General features: G+C 48.5%; 1 protein-coding gene and 1 non-coding gene across 6 annotated transcripts in view; both read left to right on the forward strand.

Moving 5' to 3' along the window:
- The window catches only part of LARGE1 (LARGE xylosyl- and glucuronyltransferase 1), a 516017-nt gene that overhangs the window by 171519 nt on the left and 321687 nt on the right, over nt 1-22811 (forward strand). The gene's annotated exons all lie outside the window — the stretch shown is intronic.
- On the forward strand, nt 10894-11029 carry LOC113256497 (small nucleolar RNA SNORA76). Its single transcript, XR_003316700.1, has one exon. It is a non-coding gene; the product is annotated as a small nucleolar RNA SNORA76 (small nucleolar RNA).

A 22811-nucleotide genomic window follows, 5' to 3' on the forward strand; every position in this document is an offset into this window, starting at 1 on the left:
CGATGATAAATAAATAGCACATTTGGCTTGGTTGAAGGGCAAGTAATCAAACAGAAGAGTTTGTCTACACTGTAGAATTGTGAGCCGCTCTTACACGGCTTATCTCACAAAAGTAGTACAGGAACCTAGAGATTAGAAAGAGGAAAGCTTTAGAGCTGAGATGGGCAATGAAAGCAGAGCGACTGTTAAAAGGATCTCCTCAAGGTGGGAATTGATGGTGAATGGAGCAAGGAAGCGTGGCACCAGAGGGGGGAATGGGGATGGACAGCCTGGCTCTTTGGGACAACCTGACTTTTGTTTTGAAACATTTGAAATTTGGGGCGCCTGGGTGGCGCAGTCGTTAAGCATCTGCCTTCGGCTCAGGGCGTGATCCCAGCGTTCTGGGATCGAGCCCCACATCAGGCTCCTCCACTAGGAGCCTGCTTCTTCCTCTCCCACTCCCCCTGCTTGTGTTCCCTCTCTTGCTGGCTGTCTCTATCTCTGTCAAATAAATAAATAAAATCTTCAAAAAAAAAAAAAAAAAGAAACATTTGAAATTTTAGGACATGGCCAGTCAGGTGGTTTCCATGTATGGTTTTAGTAATCTTCATCCTTCGTGCATCAAGTTTCCTTTTTCATTTGTGGTACCAGCGAGAGAAGTCAGTGCCAGTTGGTTTCTTAAGCAGAGTCATTCGAGCTTGGGATTGTTCACAGAAGAAGGGTCTGTTGGGTCCCCAGCCTTCGCAGATAACCTGTGGCTAACAGCGCTCGTGTCCCACTGCAGGTACTTGAGGGTCCTGGAATGGATTTATTGGTCCTCAAGGGCTCCTCGGTGGTGTTTTTGGATTTCTGCAGGGTTGTGCAGGGACCCCAAGGAAGTATTGAGTAGGTTGGAAGAACTGCTTCCCAAGAAGGGCCAGGGCTTTACTGATGCAGGCAGGAAGAAAGCCTTACTCCGCGGTAGCAGCTGAGAGCAGATTTACAGAATACTCTTCCAAAAGAGGCCCTTGGGAGAAAATACTGGTGATTGACTCATCGTCAGTTGGAGGCACTAATTGGGATATGTCCCCGCAGAGCTGGAGCATTGCACCATTGGAGGTCTCGATGGAGTAAAGGGATAAATGTCCTACTGTGAGGGGTGCGTGGGTGGGTGAGGAAAGGGAAGGAAGGGAGGAAAGACAAAACCCACCAGCATGACTCCCAAACAGAAAGAACTTTTGGTCTACTTGGGGAGGCAGAGTATAACAATCATAGCGGAGAGGAGAGGCTTGGGTATCAATTGGGAATCATTGGGGTACCGGTGATCGAAGAGCCAACTAACCAGTTGAGGCTGAAATAAGTGTGTCTTTGTCTTACCGTACGAGACCTTGGAGGTGGGTGGTGGTTGCCATCATTTCTGTGGCTCAGGAATGTTGCTTGCCCGGATGGGCACCCCTGCGGGTCTTCTGATCTTCTCATACTTACAAGATGGTTGCAGGAACTCCAGGCGTCGGCGAACACTAAAAATGATCCCCTCTCCGACAGCCGGTTTTTAAACATTTACCACACACCCCTGCCTCTATGTCTTATATTTGTAGCAAGTAACATGTCGTAGAGGCTCAATATATAGTTTTTGAATGAGTGCACAGGTGCCAGATAAAATACGAGACTCTTAAATTTGCACTTCAGATAAACATCTAACAATTTTTAGTATAAGCACAGCTTAAACATTGCATGGGCATACTCCTACTAACACATGATTAGTTCATCTGAAGTTCAGTTCTAACTGGGTGTGCTGTATTTTTCTGTCCTGAATCTGGCAATTTCTAGGACATAGGAGTGACTTCATGGAGATCCATCTGAAGGTTTGCCTTTGTTTCCCAAAGCGAGGGCTCTCTGTTGTGATCCTTCTTAAGCATATGGGTTGAGGTGGAGAGTTGAGTGTAAATTGTGCATGGAGTTGGAACAATTCATCTAGAGGGAAACATGAAATTGGAATTAGTAGTTAGTGATGGAGAATTAACTCAAAATTAAATTGTGGATGGTTTGTAACTCCTTGGAGAGATTTCTTCACGTTGGTTTCCGAGCAGTAGAAAGAAAGCCCTCTGCCAACTGGGAGTCACAGCGTGTCTGTCAGTGTGGGTCTTTTTCTCCATGACATCTGTCTATGACCACATGAGCGATTTGAGCTGTGCTGGAAAGAATGGCAACCTCAGGCTGCCTTGTCCGATGTCCCTGGGGTCATGGACGGGGTTCTGACTTGTGATCCTTGCCACGTGTCCTGTCGCTGGATCGGGAAGCTCCGGAGAGAAAATTTCTGAACTAGGCACTTGTTTGAGATACAATTTCCTGGGTTCCACCCTGGACCTGCTGCAGCAGATGCCCTGGAGGAATGGGGCCCCCCATTCGTAGCCCTCAAGGTGACGGCCGCTGAAGTTTGCGGGTGTTCTCAACAGCGGCACAGCTATCGAAGACTGTTTGCAGTTCGAGTAAAGGGCTGTCGTGAGCTCAGCTGGCCTGGGGAAACCATGTGGAGTCTGGTTAACACTCAGATGTTACCCCGGCGTTACCAGCCTGCCTTAGGAACATGAGCTTAAAGCAGCAGATCGGCAGGGGGCTGTTGTACCTCCAAGGAGCCATGGGAGGGCTCAGTGGGCTTCAAAGAAGATGGCCCACTGATGGTGAAATGTCTCACATGCGCTGATGCTAAGATGTGGGAAAAGCCCAGGGATCGGCGGGGATCCTGGGTTCTAGTGCTGACCTGCCCAGTAAGTGGCCCAGTTAACCTCCTACAACTGCTTGCTTTTCTCCGGACCTCAGTGTCTGGTGGTGTCCAGTGAGGATTTCAGAGGAACAGCCTTAATTCTGATTCTCTGTGGCCCAAACTTCTCACACAAAAGATGAAGGATGGAAGCCCAAGGATTCTGGCCAGCCGAGCGTGCGTTGGGGTCTCCTGTTTCCCATTCAGGCTCTTTCCTCTCTGTTTTGTTGCCTTCTGCCCTTCTCTCTGCACTTGCACACAAGCCCTTCCGGACAGCAAGCCTTCTAAGGATGAGAGGGGACTGTCTGTGACTTGGGTTCCAGAGGAGAGAGCCTGCAGGGAGTCTGGAGCCCTGGGGTTCCTTCAGGCCCGAGTTCAGATTTCTAAAGAAGGTGGGGGGGGCAGACAAAGTGACTTAGGTCCCCTGCGGAAGTCTGAGTGGCTCAGTGTGAGTGAGGGGCTGCTGAGCCCAGAGTCAGAGGGGGTGGTGATGCAATGAGCTTCTGAGAGGCTGATCCCCTCTCCTGCCCTCCCACCACCACCTCTGTGCATCTTCAGGGGCCTGTGCTCGGTACACCTAAGGTAGCCACCCCGTGTCCTTGCGTCATCTGTGGTGGCTTAGGTTGGAATGCAGGGTGTCATGGTGGCCAGAGTGTGACCAGAATGGGTCAGAGGTCTGTGTGTGGTTGCTTGGTCCTTGGAGAATTTCCCGGGGGCAGTGACAGGCCTGAGTGAGGACGAGATGGATAGCCATAGGAGATGATGTCACAATCCATTTTACCTGGACTTTGTAGGTTATTTTTCTGGTTTCTTTTGTCCCCCCCCCTTTTTTTTTTTTGGATTGGTTTGGTAGATTTCCATTACAGCTCTCAATTTAGCATTTACACGATCAGAGCCATTGCTGCAGCTTGTCTCCTCCAGCATATTGTGTGGTGTCGTCTATCTCCGTTGGATCTTGCTCACTGAATCTCATAAAGTAGATATAATGCTTTTCCCCAGTTTACCGACGAGGCCACAGGCATAGTGAGGGAAGGGGTGTGCCCGAGGGTGCACGGGTAGAGAAGCCAAGATTTGAACACTCTGCCTTGTCTCACTCTGGAGCTGACACTTTAATTATTTCCAGGCAAGGCCGACTTCCTCATTTCTGGCCTGTCAGCACGGTGGTCAGACGGTAGGAACTTTCAGCTGTCATAGCCAACTTAGTAGAAAGGCGGGAGCCGGTCACCCAGTTGCCTAGACCGTCGTGCGAGATGTTCCAGTTCATCATTACCAACTGGTGGGGGGTTTGTTTTTTAAACACTGAATATCACAGAGGAAGAGCCAACAGATCCATGAGTTTCCTATTTATGACTTAAGGAATTTACACCTGGAGGGAAAAAAAAAAAAAGCCTAAAACAAAACCATCACCTAGATAATGAAGGAGCTCTCAGATTAATACAGTGTCAGCTGGTTTGCTGTCTCCAGCCGTATATCGCTGGCTGGTGTGTTTAAAAATAAACCACCAATGGGGTTCCTGCATGGTTCAGTCGGTTAAGTGTCCGACTCTTGGTTTCAGCTCAGGTCATGATCTCAGGGTCCTGGGATGGAGCCCGTGTGGCATCCTGGGCTCCACGCTCAGCAGGGAGTCTGCCTAAAGGATTCTCTCCTTCTCTCTCTGCCCCTTCCTCACAGGCATGCTCACTCTCTCGGATAAATAAATTAAAAAAAAAAAAAAAAACAAAAAAAAAACAAAAACAAAAACAAAAATACAAAAAACCCCCACCGAAACCACAGTATGAGATGTGTTTCCAACAGCCAGGGGTGGTGCCCTGCATTCATACACTGGAGGCCTGGCAGAGGTGGGGCGACTCGCAGTGAAGGGCTGTTTGGGGATACATTTTAATGCAGTTCCAGAAGGAAGTGGAAATAGTCCTCTCGTTTTTCTTTATCTGATTCAGGAGAGGCAGGGGGGAGCTGGAACCTTTTTAAAAACCAACTTCATCCATTTCTTTAATGATCATCTGAGCAGCTAAACCTTCAGGGACTATTATATATAATCGTTCTCCAAGCTGTATTCGTTTTCCCTGGTCTGTAGATATATCTATCCCTCTCCTCCTTTTTAAATAAAACTGATTAATTATAAGAAAATAGATGTGAAATGAAGCTTTGAGCTTCTTAGCAAATCTTCGCCCTCAAGTGATGTGATTTTGCTCTCAAGATGAAGAGGTTCATAAAGGGGAGAGTTTGAGGACAAACAAAACAAATTAGCCACGGGGATAGGCATTTCGGTGGCTGTGAATGAGTAGCAGTCATCGGCTCTATAGACATGTAAGATACACCATCTGTGAGTACACCTGCCATGCAAGGCAAAATTCCTGGAGGTGGTAGAGTTGGTGCCATAGGAACATAATTTAAACCTGACTTTGGTGGAGGCTGGTGAGGAATGCAGAGGCCAAGGTTACTGGCTCTTTGTCCCCCTGTTGTTGCTTCTACTTTGTTTTTTTAAAAAAGACTGAGTATGTTAGTAGCTTTTCTTGTTGGCCTCAGTAGGATGTATGATACACACACACACACACACACACACACACACACACACACACACACACACTTCCTCCCTCTCTCCATCCTTGTCTCTCAACTGCTGTGGCTCTAACCACTCTTGGTTTCCCCCAGTTCTGTAGCTGTTCCTTTCTGTGTCTTGACCACACTTGGAGCCAAGTTGAGATTTCCTGGTAATTTCCCATTGACCATGGAGTGGAGTGTGTGGTTCATCTAGTTGCCCAGTGGCTAGACTGTCATTCTGATGTGCTCATAGCCACCGGGTCCCTGGTCTCCGTGAACAGTCCACTCTTGTGCTGTTCTCCTCTTGAGGGCCTCTGGTCCCATAACCTGTCAATCCTGCCTGCCTTAAGACTGCTTGGATGTTAGGGAAGGGCCATTTCTCCAATTGAGACGGCATCCTTACTGGTCCAACGCTGGTCGTGTCCACTGGTTGGCTTGGCATCCAGGTTTCTTGGTTTTCCAACCAAGTTAGCATCTGCCATCCTTCCCCTCCCCCCAAGGTTTTATTTTTATTTATTAGGGAGAGAGTGAGTACAGGGAGGAGCAGTGGGAGAAGGGCAAGCAGACTCCCTGGTGAGCACAGAGCCGGATGCAGGGCTCAATCCCACACCCCTCAGATCATGACCTGAGCCGAAATCAAGAAACGCTTGGCCAACTGAGCCCCTCAGGCTCCCCAGCCTCTGCCATTGTGTTCTTCACCCCACAAGGTTACTGAATAAGGTAACGGGTGTGGTTAAACTCTCTCGAGTCGAAACTCCTTAGCACATGGTACCAGCTCCTGGGCCCGTAATTTTTTCTGTGGTTCTTCCTAGTTTGCTCAATACCTGGACAGTTCATAGCCATGGTCCTCTATTAGACCCAGAACAAGCCATTTTGTTGGGCCAAGGCCAAGATTTACAGCTTTAGTCTTCCATTTGATGCTTTGGTTTACTGTCTCTTTTCTTCTGAGAATCCTTTATTCTTTAAAATCTTAGCCACGCTTGTTCTGGGGTATTCTGCAAAGGCTTAACACATATTAATACAATTTGTATCGCATTATTCCATATTCTTGTATTTTTTTACCTTCTTGAATTCTTATAAACACCTTGCTGTCATGAGCTCTTGTCTCCTGCTGCTTCAGAAACTGCCCCTCGTAGTTCTTTGCTCATAGAGCTACTCAAACAGACATTGGTTGAAGGACAATGACATTTTCCAGATAGGAACCAGGGACAGTAGAGTTGGATGCTGATTGTGAAGTTTTCCTTCTTTTTTCCACCTAGCAAGTGTTTGGCAAGAGAAGAAAGTACATCAAAGTAGTGTTGGGATTAATTCTAAGGGCAAAGTTTAATTGGTCCTGGGGTTTTCCATCATTCTGTACCTGGACCAAGGCCATTACTTTCAGTGGCAGCTTATCACTGCATTGTTTCTGTGGGTGCTGCTGCCCTGATCTGCTGGCTGAGTAGGAGGAAGATACACTTTAGAGAAGAAAGGTGTGGTTTTGGATCTGATGTAATCCTCTGTTGTCAAGCAGCAGTCCCAATGAGTTACCTCCAGAACAAAATCATGGAACTTAATTAAAACCAGGAAGGGTCTTTTGAGGTTACCTCGACCACTCCATCCATTCAGACATACATTCGTGCATTCAGCAGATATTGATCAGGAAACCACTATGTGCAAGGGTTTCCACAAGGCACCATCAAAAGGCTCTTAGGAAGCATGAAATCCAATTTGGAGAACAGGCTTCAGTCACATGGGGGCAACTGAGAGTTGTAATCCCACAGTTGAATGGCTTGTAGTGAAGGTTTTTTAAAATTGGTGCGTTGCAATGGAGAATGGGTAGCTCTGCACAGCTATGGTGTCTAGACAACCCTGAGTAGAGGAGAATGAGTCATGTTGACAGGCAGTTACTGGCTCAACAACCAACAACAGAACCATGTTAATCCTAGAGCAGTCTTGGCATGCTTGATGCGAGTGACTACTGGGGATAAAGTTAGATCTTACTCTGTTTGGACCTGTGGCTCTCTGGTGAGCTGCTTCACCCTCCTGTGTGTGTCCTGTTCCTCAGTGGTATAAAGATGGTAATGACTGTTAATGGGTTGAATTTTGTTCCTTTCAAAATGCGTCAGCTTAAGACCTTGTACCCCGTACTTCAGACTGTGACTGTATTTGGAGATAAGGTCTTTAAAAAGGGAATTGAGGTAACATGAGATCACCTAGGTGGCCCTAATCCAGCATTCCCGGTGTCCTTACAAGCAGAGGAGATTAGGACTCAGGCACACACCGGGAAAACGGCCCTCTGCAAGGCCAGGAGAGAGGGCTGAAAAGAAGCCAACCCTGTTGACACCTTGACCTGCGACCCCAGCTTCCAGAACTGTGAGGACCTACATTTCTGTGGTTAAGGCCTGCAGTCTGAATGCTTTGTTATGGCAGCACTAGTGACCTAATACAGTGACAGTCCCCTGAAGACAGGCACTGTGAGTCAAGAAGGCGTGTAATGTCCAGCTTACAGGACACGGCCCATGGCGGGAATGCTGACAAACCGAGTAGAAGTGGTTCCGGTTGGAGTCCCCATCCAGGTCTCCCTTCACGTCTTCACCACCACCACCACCACCACCACCTTCTCGGTAGGCAGACCCAGTGCCTGGTGCACAGTCCTGCTGATGACATTCGTGTTCAGCAGCAACTCTGCTGGGTGCCAGCAACTTCTCTCCCGTGTGTGCAGGCCAGTCACAGCACAGTGCTGGGCTCCTCTAGACCGTGTGGTTGATGAATTCTGAGCCTGTCATCCTAGGAAATGGCCAAAGGGTTTTTTTCCCAGGGTCCTGTGGGGCAGTATTTGGGGCTGCATCATTCTCAGCCTGCTTGGTGCCTCTGGCTCTCTGACCGAGGTGCAGTCCAGCTGGCGTGTGTGCACAAGCGTCCACTTGCTGGCCTCTGTGCGGTGATTCCATGGACATCTCCAGAGCCGGGCACCCATTGCTTCCCTCCTTTCTGTCTCTGGCTTTCTCAGATGTGCTAACTCTTGTGGATTTTCATGGGGGTACTCGCCCCAGGACCCGCACGGTACGACCAAAATCACAATGGTGACATCAACCACTTGGGTGTGTGGGTAGCCGGTGGGAGGCAGCTCCATCTGGAAACTAAAAAGGGAAACAACAATCCTCTTCTTTTACTTCTAGATTTTTCTGTATCTTTGCAGGTAGACAGGGCCAAGTAGGGAATTTACAAATTGACACTTCCCCCCACCCAAAGCAGCTTGATTTTTTTAAAGTTCCTTTGATTCCAAAGAACTGGGAGCAAAGAGGAAGGCTGGCTGGGAAGCCAGAGCAATTGGAGAAAGGAGGGGGGAATGACGCATACGTGCCTGGAGTCTGGCATGCTTGGAAGATCTTGGTCGCCTCATGTACTGCCAGGGTAGCCATAAACCCCAGCAAGAGGAGCCCTAGAACCATTTCCAGCTGTGAACACCTGGAGACTTTCTAAGTTACAATGAAAAGAGCCTCTCTGGCAAAGCCAAACTTGACTTTAGGAATTTTGTTACGTGTGGCTTGGATGCTTTTCCTCCTCACCTGGGGATTCCCTGTATTTCACTGATGGACGCCTAGTAAAAATGGTCAGGCTGCTTGTGCCAGAGGGCAGGTATGGTCCTGGGAGGTCTCCCTTTAGCAACTGGCAGGATGACAAGGAAAAAGACCCATCCTTCTAATGGTAGGACAGTGAGGAAGGCAAGCCAGGGTGGGTTTTTCCTTTTCTCCCTCCCATTTCTTTATCAGTCATAACCCTATTCAGCTGGAATTGGTCTCCTCTGTCAATTCTGGATCTCCTGAGATGATAACATTCTTACTTGATGATGGAGGTAATGATTTCTTTCTCAGGCTGCTTTCGACCTGCAGTATTACCAAGACGTGAGCTGGTGTGGCATCTGAAAGAATCTATAATGGCCGCTGCCTTAGGGCAGAAAAGGGCCAACCCATGGGTTTCTGTCTGTGCATTTTGAGGCGAAGGACTTCTAAGAGAGTAGGTTCGATGTGCAAGTAATCTGGTACCCGGGTGTCTGGTCTTGGTCTGCTGACTCTTTTCCTTCCTTTAAAGTGATTCAGTTTTTACTAAAATCTTGCTGGCCGCCTCCAGAGGAGACTGAAAATTATATCAAGTTATTTGTCTTATAATTTATCAGTCTTCATGAGGCCAAGACTGATTTGCCCCAGGTCACACGTTGAGTTACTGGCAGAGCTGGGACTTGAACCTGTGGCTTCTTTCCCATCCTGATGCTCTTGCCCTTAGAAGGGGAGCTCCTTCTGCTTTCTAGGAACTGTCACCTTTCTGCTCCAGCCCCACTGCACAGGCTAGCCCTGAGAGAAGCCCTCTTGTTCTCTCCCAGGCTCTGATGAGAGGGCCCCTCTCTGGCACCGCTGGAGGCGTCCGCTGGAGGCCTGTGCGGGGACGCGGGCTGATCCTTGTGCTCCTTGTTCGTGGAATGGGAAGCAGCCCTCTGAAGAGAAGAACATGTATTTGTATGCAGCTAGTCGGGTGGCCCTGACATAAACACAGCACTCCTCAAACTCCACAGCCAGGGAAGATGAAACGAAATGGAATGCTGATTTTTCTCACCGCCATCTCTGGAAACCCCCTTCCTTGCCACCCACCTGGTGACCCGTTCGGGGCAGCCTAGCCTTGCAGTGAAATGCTGCGGTTTTGGGGACAGCCCTGTGTTCAGATCCATTTATGGATGGATAAGTTTATAAGCTGGGACTCTTGAGGGAAGTCACTTTCTGCGCTTCATTCCTTTCATCTGTAAATGGGGCAGATCCGTGCCTTGCTCAGTTTTCTGTTGACTCACTGACGATGGACTTGGGAGGATGTGCTGGTTTACATAACAAAGAAATACGCAGTCTAGTCCCTGGTCTGTGGTTATCTTAATAAGTGAAAGCTGTTGTAGCTGTGTGGGATAACTCAAAGATCTGAATAATTCAGCAGACGCCGCAGAACTGGGGGATTTGGGGACTTAGAATCTTCTCCCGGCCCTGTGTAAAAATCACTCAAGACAGTGATAGCGCGTTGGGGCAGGTGGCTTTACTCGACACGACCTTAGTCTTCTTGTCAACCAAACGGGGCGAGCAGAGGGCCGTGCACTCTTGAAGCAGGAGCACGGAAGGGGAGGGGGCAGCTCCGCACTGGATGGCAATCAGGGCTCAATCAGTGGCTGTTGGATCCGAATTGCTGGCAACGCCAACAGCGTGCTTTCTGGAGAGTAAGCAGCGAGTTCACCATAGCAGCTATAAATTGTGCTTTTACCCTTTAACTCAGTGATTCTATTCTTAGGCGTGTACTGTCCCCAAATATAGATCCTAAGAGAAAAGGGGGAGCAGGGAAGAGTGGAGCCTGTCAGAGCGGTTCCCAGCCGTGCTAAAATAGCTCGGGATTGAGAAGTCTGCACGTGCCCCACGTCGGCCCTGGAGAGCCTGCCACGGCCGCGGACAGGGTCGCACACTCGGAGAGAGGGCAGGGCTTTCAGTCTGTGGGATGTCCCCATGACGAAGGCAGCGAAGCAGTTTTTAACTGAGGCCCGGAGAGGGCTAGGGGTTTTTGACGTCCGTTCTGCAGTCTGCAGAGCACCCTTCTCGGTTGGGTCCCCTGCCTCCATGGCAGCGGAGGCACTGCCTTGGAACCTCTGCGGGGCCAGCCCATGGCCTCAGGGGGCTGGTGGCAGTGCTAGAGCAAACCAGCTTGTTCAGATCCGGGGCTGCTTAGAGGCTACCTAAGCGATCCCTTTGGCAGCGAGTGACATTCGGCAAAGGGCATAGCTGGCAGAGGCCCTGGAGAGGTGTGCGTGGGTGGAGGGCGTGATACACGCACGGGGTGGGTGGGGGAGGGCCCGGAGCCTGGAGGCGGGCTGGAATTTTATATTTAAAGCCTTTCCCCATGCAGAGACTTGGCGGAGATTTGGGGGGGGGGGGGGCGCATGGGGAGCTGGATTAGCTCCTCTGCCTGCTTTCTCCGATGGGCCCTGTGCCTTGTGATAATGGTGCCCAGGGAATGACACTCAGTCACTGGAGACTCAGTCCCCCAATCCCCCCAGCCCTCAAGAGTGTGGCCCAGATGGGTGGTAATCGTCCCTCCTCAGAGGATTGTTGGCGGGGGCGAGGGGGGGGGTCTCAGCAAAGGAAACGTTCACAAAGTTTTTGGCCCCACGTGAGCATTCAATACAGGGTTGGTTGCCTTTCCCCTTCTTGGAGGCGAGGCGCAGGGGTGGGGAGGGAGCATCTGTGCGGGATCTTTTTAGGCACACGGCAGTCATCCATCTAGGATTTGGGAGGGGAGACTCAGTCCCTCGGTCCTGTCCAGCTGTCTGCACCAGCACGCTCCTACCTGATTGCAGCCCTACTGGGACAGGTGTGCGTCTTCCAGAACAGTCGAATGGCATTTGGGGGCTGGTAGTAGAGTCACATATTCCAGTGGGTTATTCCTCCTTTTCATAACGTCATTACAGTCCACGATAAAAGAAACGAGTCAATAAAATGGAGAATTAGACATGTGGTAATTCCTGAGATTGAAGATCTAGAAATGTGACGATTCAGTGCTTTCGCACGGGCGGTCTTACTATATCACCCCTCTGCTTAACATGCTTTAGCAGCAGCTCCACATTGCGGATGAAATGGAAGCTCAGCCTGGTGCACACATCCGCTCATGGTTTGGCCCCCGGCTGCCCCCTTCCTCCGTTCCGTTTTTTTGTCACTTTTCTTTTCTTGAGCATTTCTGAAGATGCCCCTCAGATAGCATACGTGTATTAATTTCCCGTCGCTCCTATAAGGAATTACCATGAACTTTGCAGTTTTGAACAATGCAGAGGCGTTCTTTCCTCCTCCTGGAGGTCAGAAGTCCCACATCAGTCCCTCTGGGCTGAAGTCAGGGTGTCACAGGGTCAGTTCCTTTGGGGGGCTCTTTGCTTTTGCTTGGCTTCAGATAGTGCCTGTATCCCTTGGCTTGTGACCCCTTCTTCCATCTTCGAAGTGTATCAGTCCAGTCTCTGCCTCTATGTCACACTGACTCGTCCTCTGATGCCGACAGCTCCTTCATGTCTCGTAGACCTTGTGATTGCATTGGGCCCACCCAGATCATTCAGGATAATCTCCCTATCTCAAAATCTTGCATCATACCCGCAGAGTCTCTTTGGCCTCCTAATGTCACATGCCTTGGGCATCTTCAGGGGACTGTTTTTTGGCTTAACCCACTGCAGTTCCCTGGTTTCTCTGTACCTAGTGTTCTCACTGCCTGGGGCACCTTTTCCTGCCGCTTTTACGAGGCTGATCCCTATTCACCCTCCAGAACCCAGTCCCCGTGTCTTCTCTGTGAGAAGACTTCCTCCGTCTCCTGCCCTGTTGACCCAGTAACGGCCTCTCCTGCTTGTCTGACACCTTGCGCCTGCGCCCTTAGCACCTCCACACCGTCTGATCATGTAGGTTTATTTGTCTGCCTGTCCCAGTAGTCCTTGGGAACAGGGACTGCACTGTCATCACCTTGCCATCCGTACCGTGCGGACCAGTGGCTGCACTTCGCAGGCAGAGGATGCTGGATGCCCAGAAAGCAAGGGCCAGGGCAGGAGCCGGGCTGCCCAGCATGGAGACCTCCAGAGCAGAAGCCCTCTGTCCTGATTTCCACACAGCCTCGTTGGCCTGGAATGCATTTCCTCTTGGGAACTGCAGTCCCCTGGGCTTCGGCGTGTCAAGGTCCCATGTTTTCCTGTCCCCTAGCTGTCTAATTCCTTCTTTGTTGGGCTGCAGTAGATTAGCCTCCATAAAAGCGAATAGACAATTTCCTATTAACATTTATATTGCTTTTCTTTTCTATTTCTTGGCGAGGCTCCGAGGACTGGGATGGCTGCGGAAAATGTTCTTTCATCTAAATAATGTCCCTGTTGGGGGCTGGATTCCGGCTTTTCGCTGGGCTGTGGAGAAGAGTGGGTGGGGTGGACTCCTGAGCCCAGGAGGAATTAAGGCCCAGAAGCCAATCCCGAAGCTGCAAGTTAGAGTCCGTAAATGTATATGGAGCACCCACTGTGTGTCTGCCCCCGAGCTAGGTCTTGGTACGAAGGATTAGTGTCTGGCGTTTATTAAATGGTTACTATGTGCCAAGCATTGTTCCAGGTGCTTTAACTTTATTGCCTCCTTGGCTTCTTGGAACTACCTTGTGAAACGTGGGTCCTATCATCTGAGTTTTACAGGTGAAGAAACCGAGGCAGAGAGAGGTTGCCTTTCATGTTCAAGGTCACACGCTAGTAAGTGACATGAGCTCCAGAGCTGACAGAGAAGGGCCCAGTCCAGTCCCTTCTCCCCAAAATGCTCATGGTCTGGAGGTGGTCTCTAAGCTGGCAGGGCATTCAAAGGCGAGTGGGAGATCCGTGGGTTTTCTGGGATTTTGAGGGGCATTCCAGGCAGAGGGAATTATGAAAACAAAAGCAGGGAAGTGTGAAAGGAATTCTTTTGTTCAGGGAAGAGTGAGTAGCAAGCAATTCTGGGTAGTGTAGGTTCCTTTTAAAGCTGTTGGAAGGGAGGACTTGGTGAGACCTGGAAGGGACAGACGGATGGAGCTGGAGGATGGATTTCCCGCTCTGGGGTCAGGAGGTGAGCAGCCGGAGGCGAGGAGGAGGCCGAGCAGTTTGACCATAGTGTCTCCCAAGCTGTCATGGGCAGACACATCTTCTGGTCTGGAAGCCTGGGTGGGCCTGAGAGTCTGCTCCTCTGACCCTGGTGACACTGATGTGCTGGGTACCTGGACCGCACCGAGCTGGGAGGCCGTGGAGGGGGCTGCAGGTCTGGGGGGAGGGGTGTGGTGAAAGTGCTTGGAAATGAGCTCTGCCTTGTGCGGTCAGGCTGAAGGGTCCGATGGCTCTGTGATCATGTTGTCCAGAAGAATGGCAGCAGATGGAGAGGAAAATCGGGGCTTGGGGCAAAGGTGTTCAGTGAAGGAGAAGGACCCTCGAGTGTCGCAGATCAAGAGGAGGCTGATGGAAATAGTAGTGAATCAGGGACGGGGAGGTGCCACAGCATGTGACAACTGTCCCCAGTAACAGTGGCTTAAACCAGAGGGAAGTTGATTTCTCTCCCACATCCAAGCAGTCGGGATGTTGGCAGTAGGTTGGTGTAGTGGTTTAATGGTGTCTTTCCCAAATACTCTATTTCGGCTTTGCCATCCTCAGCGGTAGGCCCCACACCTCAGCGTCCAATATGGCGCTAGAGTGTCCATGTCCCCAAGGTAGGCCGACAGCCAAGAAGAAATGGGTACACTTCGCCACGGGCAAACTGCCTGTAAGTGGCCTTCCTGAAGTCCCGTAGCCATGCTGAGCTGCTGTAGAGGCCATGGTATGTAGTGTTTTCTCTGGCTGCTTCGCTCCCCTGAAAGTAAGCAGGGTTCTGTTCCTAAGCAGGAAAGGGAGAATGGACCTGGGGTGGCAACGTGGCAGTCCTTGCCACAAGAAGAATCTGTGGTGAGGACTTAAAAGTGGGGGGAGAGGAACTTTTGAAGTAGTCGGTTCTTAGAGTGTGTCTGAGTGATGGCCCCTTATGCTCACAGGACTCTGAATTTTCTTGTGCCCTTTGCTTGTCCTGGTTCCTTAGGGTGCGGGGTCATTTTGCTTGGTCATAGAAAACCTGTCCCAAACCACCTTCTCCTGGAAGATTCAGCTCCACTGCCACCTCCTCCGAGAAGCCCACCAGGACTCTTGAATCAGAATTTATCCTCCATCCCCCGAACAGAGCGTGGTATCAGCACCTCTGTCAGCCGTCCTCTCGTTCTGTTTTACGTAGTCATTGGCACGTGTACGTCTTTAGATGTGAGGCACATTCAGCTCCCAGCACAGCGCCTGGGGCACCGTGAATTCCTAGGACATTTTAGTTCAACTCGCATGAGTAGTCAGGCCTGAGTACTCAAGCTGATGGCACTGGGCGTTTTTCTTAGAGCAGTGCCTTTCAAGCTCGAGTATGAATCAGAATCAGCTGGAGGGTGTATTATAACAACCCCGTACCTCGTTTCTGATTCAGTAGGGCTCTGGTGGGGGGGTGGGGGCTCAGAATGTGCATTTCTACCAAGTTCCCAGATGATGCTGATGCTGCTGGTCCCGGGACAACCCTCCGAGAACCGCTGTCCTTGAGAAACACACAGATTTGCTGCTCTCCCCCAGGGGAACCTGCAACGTAAATCACGCCTGACAATTGGCTTGGGGATTAAATACAGAGAAAATAAGTCAAGGGATAAACCAACAGAGAAATATTTGGGGTCAGGGGTGCTTTGGAGTCTTGTTTCCCAATTTTTTTTTTTCCAGGCGAATTCTATTTCATCTAAACCTAGATGCTGCCAGTTGTAAGATGCACTGTTACTTTATATAAAGCCAAGAAATTAAAAAAAGGCTTTTAATTAAACTGCGACACAATGCTTTCTTATCCTGCTGAATCTTTTGTATACTTATTGAAAGGGCCCTTTTAGACCTAATTAGATGGGTTTTTATCATATTTTACTGCTCTGCCTACATATAAAGCAAAGTATTGGCAAATATATTGGTTCTGGTGTTCCTGAACCTTCTTCACATTGAGTCTCCCTCTTCAGATTGTGTCCTTGCCATCTCTGTTTTGCTACATTGTATCCTCTTCCTTACTGTGGTGAGCTTCAGATTTCCTGAGAATTCGTCAGAGAAGAGACTTGAGACCACTTTGTGGTTCTGCAGAGCTGGCCTCCTCCTGGCTTCTCTTTCAGGAATGTTGCTAGCACACTGATTCTCCACCTTCCACAACCATTTGGTTCATAGGGTTGAAAGACTGCCATCTTCCTCGGTCTCCAGGATTTTTACTGAAGCCACGGACACCCATTCCGCAAGTTCTGTGAACGTGCTAGCGGGGCCAGTCTTGTGTACCATTGCCCTGTGGTCCTGTTACTGCTGGAAGCTTCTTGATGTCGAAGATGTTAGAATGTGAAAACCACTTGGTCTTAGAGTCAATAATTTTTTTTTTTTAATGATCACCACAGGCTAGGCACATGTTTTCACAGTCATAGCTTTTCACATAACTTGTCTGTTAGTATTTATGACGGTTGTCCAAGGTCAACACCGTGACCGGTTTTATAGATGAGGACCTTGGGTCCCCATTAAATGTGCAAACAGGCATTCATTCACTCCCCAACTATTTATTGAGCTCCTACTGTGTGCCAGCCACCATTATAGGCACTGGGAATACTGAAGAGGAAAATTTTCTGGGGGAATAGTCAAGAAATAGATCTGCAAGATTGAATCACTTAAGTGGTATAAGAAAAGTAAGTGGGGGTATGCTGGGTGTTAGGGAAGGCTTTTTGAGTAGACGCTAGAGTGAGGTGAAGGTACACACCATGCAGATATTAGAAGGATACAGATGTGAACCAGAGGGAATTACAAGTGCAAAGGTCCTGTGGCAGGAACATGTTTGTCTTATTTCAGGAATAGGAAGTCTGTACTTTTCTACAACACTTCTGACCCCAAATGCCTGGAGTTTTTTCCCCACCAGTTTTCCATCTCCAGTTAATAACTGGATATCCTACAATTCCATTTTGATACTGCCTTTCCAGAATTAGTACCGATCCCGCAGGTTAAGGGCTCTACCCCATAAGACTGTTTCCACTTCATACTCTAGTCACAAGACCCAGGTTGCTACCTATACTTTTGACTGACCATCTATAAATTCAGTGGCTCCCACGATCCCCTCTGGAACTCAGGAAGTGATTTACTTGCCATTGCTGTCTTATTTTGAAAGAGCCCAAACAGAAGAGATACATAAGGCAAAGTATGGAGGGGGCAGAGCTTATGCGTGTGCCCTTCCCTGGCATGCTGCCCTCCCAGGACCTGGATGTGTTCATCAACCTCAAAGGTGTCTGAACCCTGTCATTAGGGGGTTTTATGGAGGCTTCATTACAAAGGCATGATTGATGAAATCCTTGGCCATTGGGGCTTAATTCTATCTCCAGCCCCTCTTACTTCCCTGGAGGTTGGGCATGGGCTGGGGCTGAAAGTGCCAACCCTCTAATTGTGCCTCGTTCTTTCTGGTGACCAGTACCCATCCTGAAGCTACCTAGGGGTCCCCAGCCACCAATCATCTCATTAGCAGGCACAGGACACTCTGGGATGATAAGAGAGTCCAAAGGATTTTAGGAGCTGTGAGCCAGGAACTGGGGACAAAGACCAAATATACGTTGATCACAGCAAGGAAGCCAGCAGTGTTGGAGCAGTGGCAGCTCAAAAAGGTTTGATAAATGGCATGTTGGGATGTGGCTGAGCTGGAATTTCTGGATCTTTGAGCTCCAAGTCTGGAGTTTGTCCACATGCAGGTAAATGTGAGAAGCCACCGCGGACTACACCTCTCTGTGTTTACTGGAGTGAATTTAATCCTTTAAGAGACAGTCTTGATTGGTCCAGCTCCAGTAGCAAGTAGGTGTTCCGCAGCAGAAAAGTGTGCTCCTCACCGTCACCATTGTGCGGCCCAGCAAGTGCCCATGGCGTCTGGTTCCTGAGCAGGGGTCTAACCAACCCAGGTGGAGGTGACTGCACGCGTGGGAAAGTGGCAAAGGAGGCGATGAGAAAGCAATACAAACATTTCGTTCCCAGGGCATGTTCTCAAAATAGAATACGGGACTTTCAACTCTTCCTTCTTCGAAGAACACAGCGCCAGAGAGAGACTCTGACAGCGGACTCTAGAAGAAAAGGACAGAGATCAGGGTTTTGATCCCAGCTCTGCCAGTAATTAGCCATGGGACTCTATCTATTAGAGTTCAGTTACAGACAAGAGAATACACGAGTTTAAACAGAAAAGGATCTGTGGCCATTATTGGGTGCAGAATTCCAGGAGAAGCGAGAGGCACAGGTTCTAAGCCGAGCTGTGAGGAGCAGTTCTCCACACCACACAGAAGCAGACCACCGGGGAGACTGTGGTTAAGCAGCCACTGAGACCACTGCCCCTTGAAGACCACACTCTGCGTGCTGGGACTGGGGTCAGCAGTATGGGTGCCGTGTTCACTTGATATTCATGACGTTCAGGACCGACTCCAGGATCTAACTACAGATGCCTTGGGAAGAAACGAACGTCGCTTGCTTATGCTTGCCAGAAAAGAGTAGAAGCGGTAGGAGAGCTGCCCCATCTCCTGATGTCCATTCGTGCCTTTCCAATGTCCCAGGGTTGGGTCTGCGTGGTGGAAACTTGGTTTCGCAGTGGGTGTCCAGGAGTTAGACAGGAGTTAATAGGTATAATTAGAAAATGTCTGATGTGGCTCCCGGTGTTATGTAGGGGAAAGCACTAAGACAGTCCTATTGTAAATAGGAGCAGGTAAAGGGATGCAAACAGGTAAGGTTTCCTTAAACCAGTGGGATGTCGGCCCCAGGAGACTTTGGTAAATCATGCAGGTATAACAATATTTAGAGCAACCATTAAAAAAGCCATACAAAGAAATAGACTAAACAACAACAACAACAACAGCCACAACACCATAAGTGAATCAAGATGGAATTCTAAAAACTGTTTGAGGACCCCACAGAAAGGCAGGAAAAAAACATGAGATGCTATCACAAGCCCACCAGAATGGCTAAAATTAAAAAGACCGACAACATCAAATGTTGGCAAGAATGTGGCACAAGTTAATTCTCCTACATTATCGGTGGGAGTATCAAATGGTTCATCCACTTTGAAAAGGGGTCTGGTAATTTCTCCTAAAGCTAAACATCTACCCTCTGACCCTTCAGTTTCAGTTGTGGTCCTTGCCAAAACTGAAAACAGCCCAGGTGTTCGTCAATAAGAAAATGGATAATAAACAGATAAATCGTAATATATTAATAGAGTGACCTGTCACTCGTTGAACAATAGAACGAAACCGACAACCGGTATGAGTAACAACATGAACGAATCACAGAAATGTTACCCTGTGAAAGGAGGCTTAGCCAAAAGCGTATACTTCATAATTTCTAATAGATGTACCTGTTTATAAAGGGAATAAATCAGAAAAATGATTGCTTTTGGGGAGTGCAGGCAGAGATTGACTGGGAGGGGGTTTGAGTAAATTGCATCATCACTCCAGAATGTTCTGTCATGAAGGGGATTTGGGTTTTACAGATGTATGCAGTTGTCAGAACTCTGCATTTCATTATAATAAGGTACCTTTTTCCTCAAAAAAAAAAAAAATATTATTGAACCTCAGTTAATGCTATCCATACCATAGTGCCTAGGAAATAATGTGCAGGTGACCAACTTACTGTTTTGAAATGCCTTTTTCAAAAAAGATGGGTAGATGTGATAAAGCCTGGTAAGTTATTAATGTAGAATGTAGCTATGGGAATACACATGTTCTCTTCTACTTTGTTTCTATGACTGTTCCTATTCTAAGTACCTCATATATGTGGACTCATACAGTATTTGTCCTTCAGTGACTGGCTTATTTTACTTGGCAGGATATCTTTAAGGTTTGTCTCTGTTGTAACATGTGTCAGAATTTCCTTTTTAAATCGGAATAACATTCCAGTGCATGTGTGTGTAGTGAGTTTTGCTTATCCCTTCATCTGTAGATGAACATTGATTGGGGTTTTTCCATCTTTTGGTGATTGTACATAAGGCTGCTGCCCCCCCCTTTTTTCTAATACTTAAATTTCATAGAATGTAAATATCTTGACACTATACTTTCGGGGCGATATTTACACAGGAAAAACTTATATTTACATTGCAAAAACCAGTATAATATTTTTAACAAAATAATGTATTGCGATGAGCTTTAGGTTATAGACCACATACAATAGGCAGAAAATTGGAATCCTCTATAGAACATTTAGAAGCCCCCAAGCCTCAATGGGATGGGCATGTGTGGGTCTAGGATGTTGCTGGTACAAAGAAAGGTCACTGTGCTGTATGCACAGCAAGTGTTTGCTGACAGCTGCGTGAGTGGTTTCCTGATCAGGAAGGAACATTTTTAAGTATTTCACATCCTAACGAGAGAATGTGTCACTTCTACACAGGTGTTTTATGTTTATGATGTCTTCGTTTCATTTTAGGGAATTGAGTGTGAGGAGGGAGTTGGCTTAACATGCTGTGCATTTGAAGTTTTAATTATAATTTTAATTTATAATTTTAATTATAATGTTTCCCATGTAAAATTGCAGGAACTTGGTTCCATGTTAAGCTTTTTTGGCACGAAACGTTTTACTTTCAGGAATGAATTATTGAAATAACAAGGGAGAGGCTTTGCCTTTTAAAGTATATTACAGATACTGTAACACTGCTCATTTGGAAGAGGAGAAGAAATGTGGGTGCAGAGTGGGAAAGAGACCTGGTCCCCTGGGAGTCCTTAGGGTTCCCTAGAGAAGAGTGGGGTCACCCTCCCAGGCCATAGCTCTTCCTGGTTCCTTAGGGGTCTCCCATTGTCTGCGTGTCTGAACCACTGAACGAACTGGCCCAGAGAGTAGGAGTAGTCGTGGCCTTTGCAAACACTTGGCTGCCATGATGGGCCAGACATGCTGGGAAACTTGGAGAGGTTAATGGGGCTTGGTCAGTTTTTACGTCTGAGTCTGTATGGAGATGTGTTGATATGAGCAGAGAGGCCCATGTTGTGCTTGCTGACTTGCATCCTCCTGGCCTGTGAAGAGCCATATTCCGGTTTGGGGCTCACAAGCTCTCTTACTGTGCTGTTAGAATTTGCTGGTGAGAAACCAGCCGACCGGTACTGCCACGTCCAACGCTCAGCCACATTGATTCTCTCTGTGATCAGTCACGTGTGTGGCTTGTGGTGGTAGGGCGACAACAAATCTATTTCTCATTCCCTCCTTCATCTCATCTTTCAGGAAAGGGGGAAGCCCCTCTTCCCGACCATCAACCTCTTCTCCCTCCCTCTCTCCCTTCCTCCAAATGCCAACTGGATTCACGGTTTGCAGTTGTGGCTGCCTGCACACCTGCTTGCAGGATGTGGCTGGACTGTGGAAAGCAATCTCGCAGAGCCTTTGTGGGGTTTCTCTGTTTCCCTTCAGTGTCATCCAGAGCACATTCATTCTGCTCGCAAGCCAAAGGATGATTCCAGCAACGGCCAGGGCTGTGCACTCGACTGGGGGTCCATGCTTGGGGGAGGGGTTCCAAGCAGAGTCCCCGTGAGCTCTGTTCTGTGCACTGGCTGTGGCTTTCCGGGACTGGCACAGTCCAGGAGACTCTTGGCTGGCCGGATGCTGTGTGGGAGAAGAGACCAGACGGGACTGTGGGGAGGTGGCAGTGTAGGACCCCCTCCCAGCGCTGGCCTTGCTGGCTAGAGGACCCCACTAAGCCAGGTGGAGATGGTCCAGAAACTGACCTTGAACTTGGTTGCCTTTGTCAGGAAGGTCCCAAGGATGTTTCTCCTTTCTCTTTCCCCACCCTCCCCCTTTCCTCTCTGGTTTCTTTGCCTTCTCACCCCATCCCCTGTGATCTGAGGGGGAAAGGGTGCTTCTCTCTCTCCTTACCTTCCTCTTTTCCCTGCTCTCCTTTCCTCCTTTCTCTTCCCAGTGGTCTCTAAAAAAAAGCATGGAGCGTGTTAGAATTCTGCCCCCTGTTGATGAGTGTGTGGGGGAGCTTGAGCGCCAGCGTCTTCAAGGGTTAACTGGGGATGCAGATCCGTATATTTGGGGTTGTCGGGAGGTCTGGATAATGACCATGCACACTAGACATTTTATAGCCCTTACATTTGTACATCACCTACTGGTTCTGCATGTGTATACTCAGTCCCCAGGACAGCCCACGAGACAGGTGGGCTTCAACTCACAAGCGAGGAAACCACGCCTGGAGAGATCAGCCGACTCACTGAAAGTCACACAGCTACTATATGGTGAAGCCAGCGTTTGCATCCAGCTTGCCTGGCTCCACCCTTCACACCATGGCAGGATTACCCATGGAAGCTTCTAGAACATGGGGAAATGAGGGACTAACATCCAACATCTAATGGTGAAAGTTATTTTTTATAAGTTTTTATTTTAATTTTGGTTAATATACAGTGTTATATTAGTTTCAGGTGTATGGCATAGTGATTCAGCCCTTCCATACAACACCCAGTGCTCATCACAAGTGCCCTCCTGAATCCCCAGCACCTGTTCTACCCATCCCCCCATCCCCTGCCCCTCTGGTAACCATCGGCTTGTTCTCTATAGTTAAGAGCCTGTTTCTTGATCTCTCTTTTTTCCTCTTTGCTTGTTTTGTTTTTAAATTCCACATATGAATGGCATCATATGGGATTTGCCTTTCTCTGACTGACTTTGCTTAGCATGATCCTCTCCAGCTCCATCCATGTCATTGCAAGTGGCAAGATTTCATTCTTCTTTATGGGTGTATAGTATTCTGTTGTGTATATGTAACACATCTTCTTTATCCATTTATCAATCGATGGATACTTGGGCTGCTTCCATATCTTAAATATTGTAAATAATGCTGCTATAAACATAATGGGTGCATGTATCCCTTTGAATTAGTGTTTTTGCATTCTTTGGGTAAATACCCAGTAGTGCAATTCCTGGATCATAGGGTAGCTCTGTTTTTAACTTTCTAAGGACCTTCCATACTGTTTCCCA

Source organism: Ursus arctos, unplaced genomic scaffold, assembly GCF_023065955.2.
Source record: "Ursus arctos isolate Adak ecotype North America unplaced genomic scaffold, UrsArc2.0 scaffold_21, whole genome shotgun sequence".
NCBI lineage: Eukaryota > Metazoa > Chordata > Mammalia > Carnivora > Ursidae > Ursus > Ursus arctos.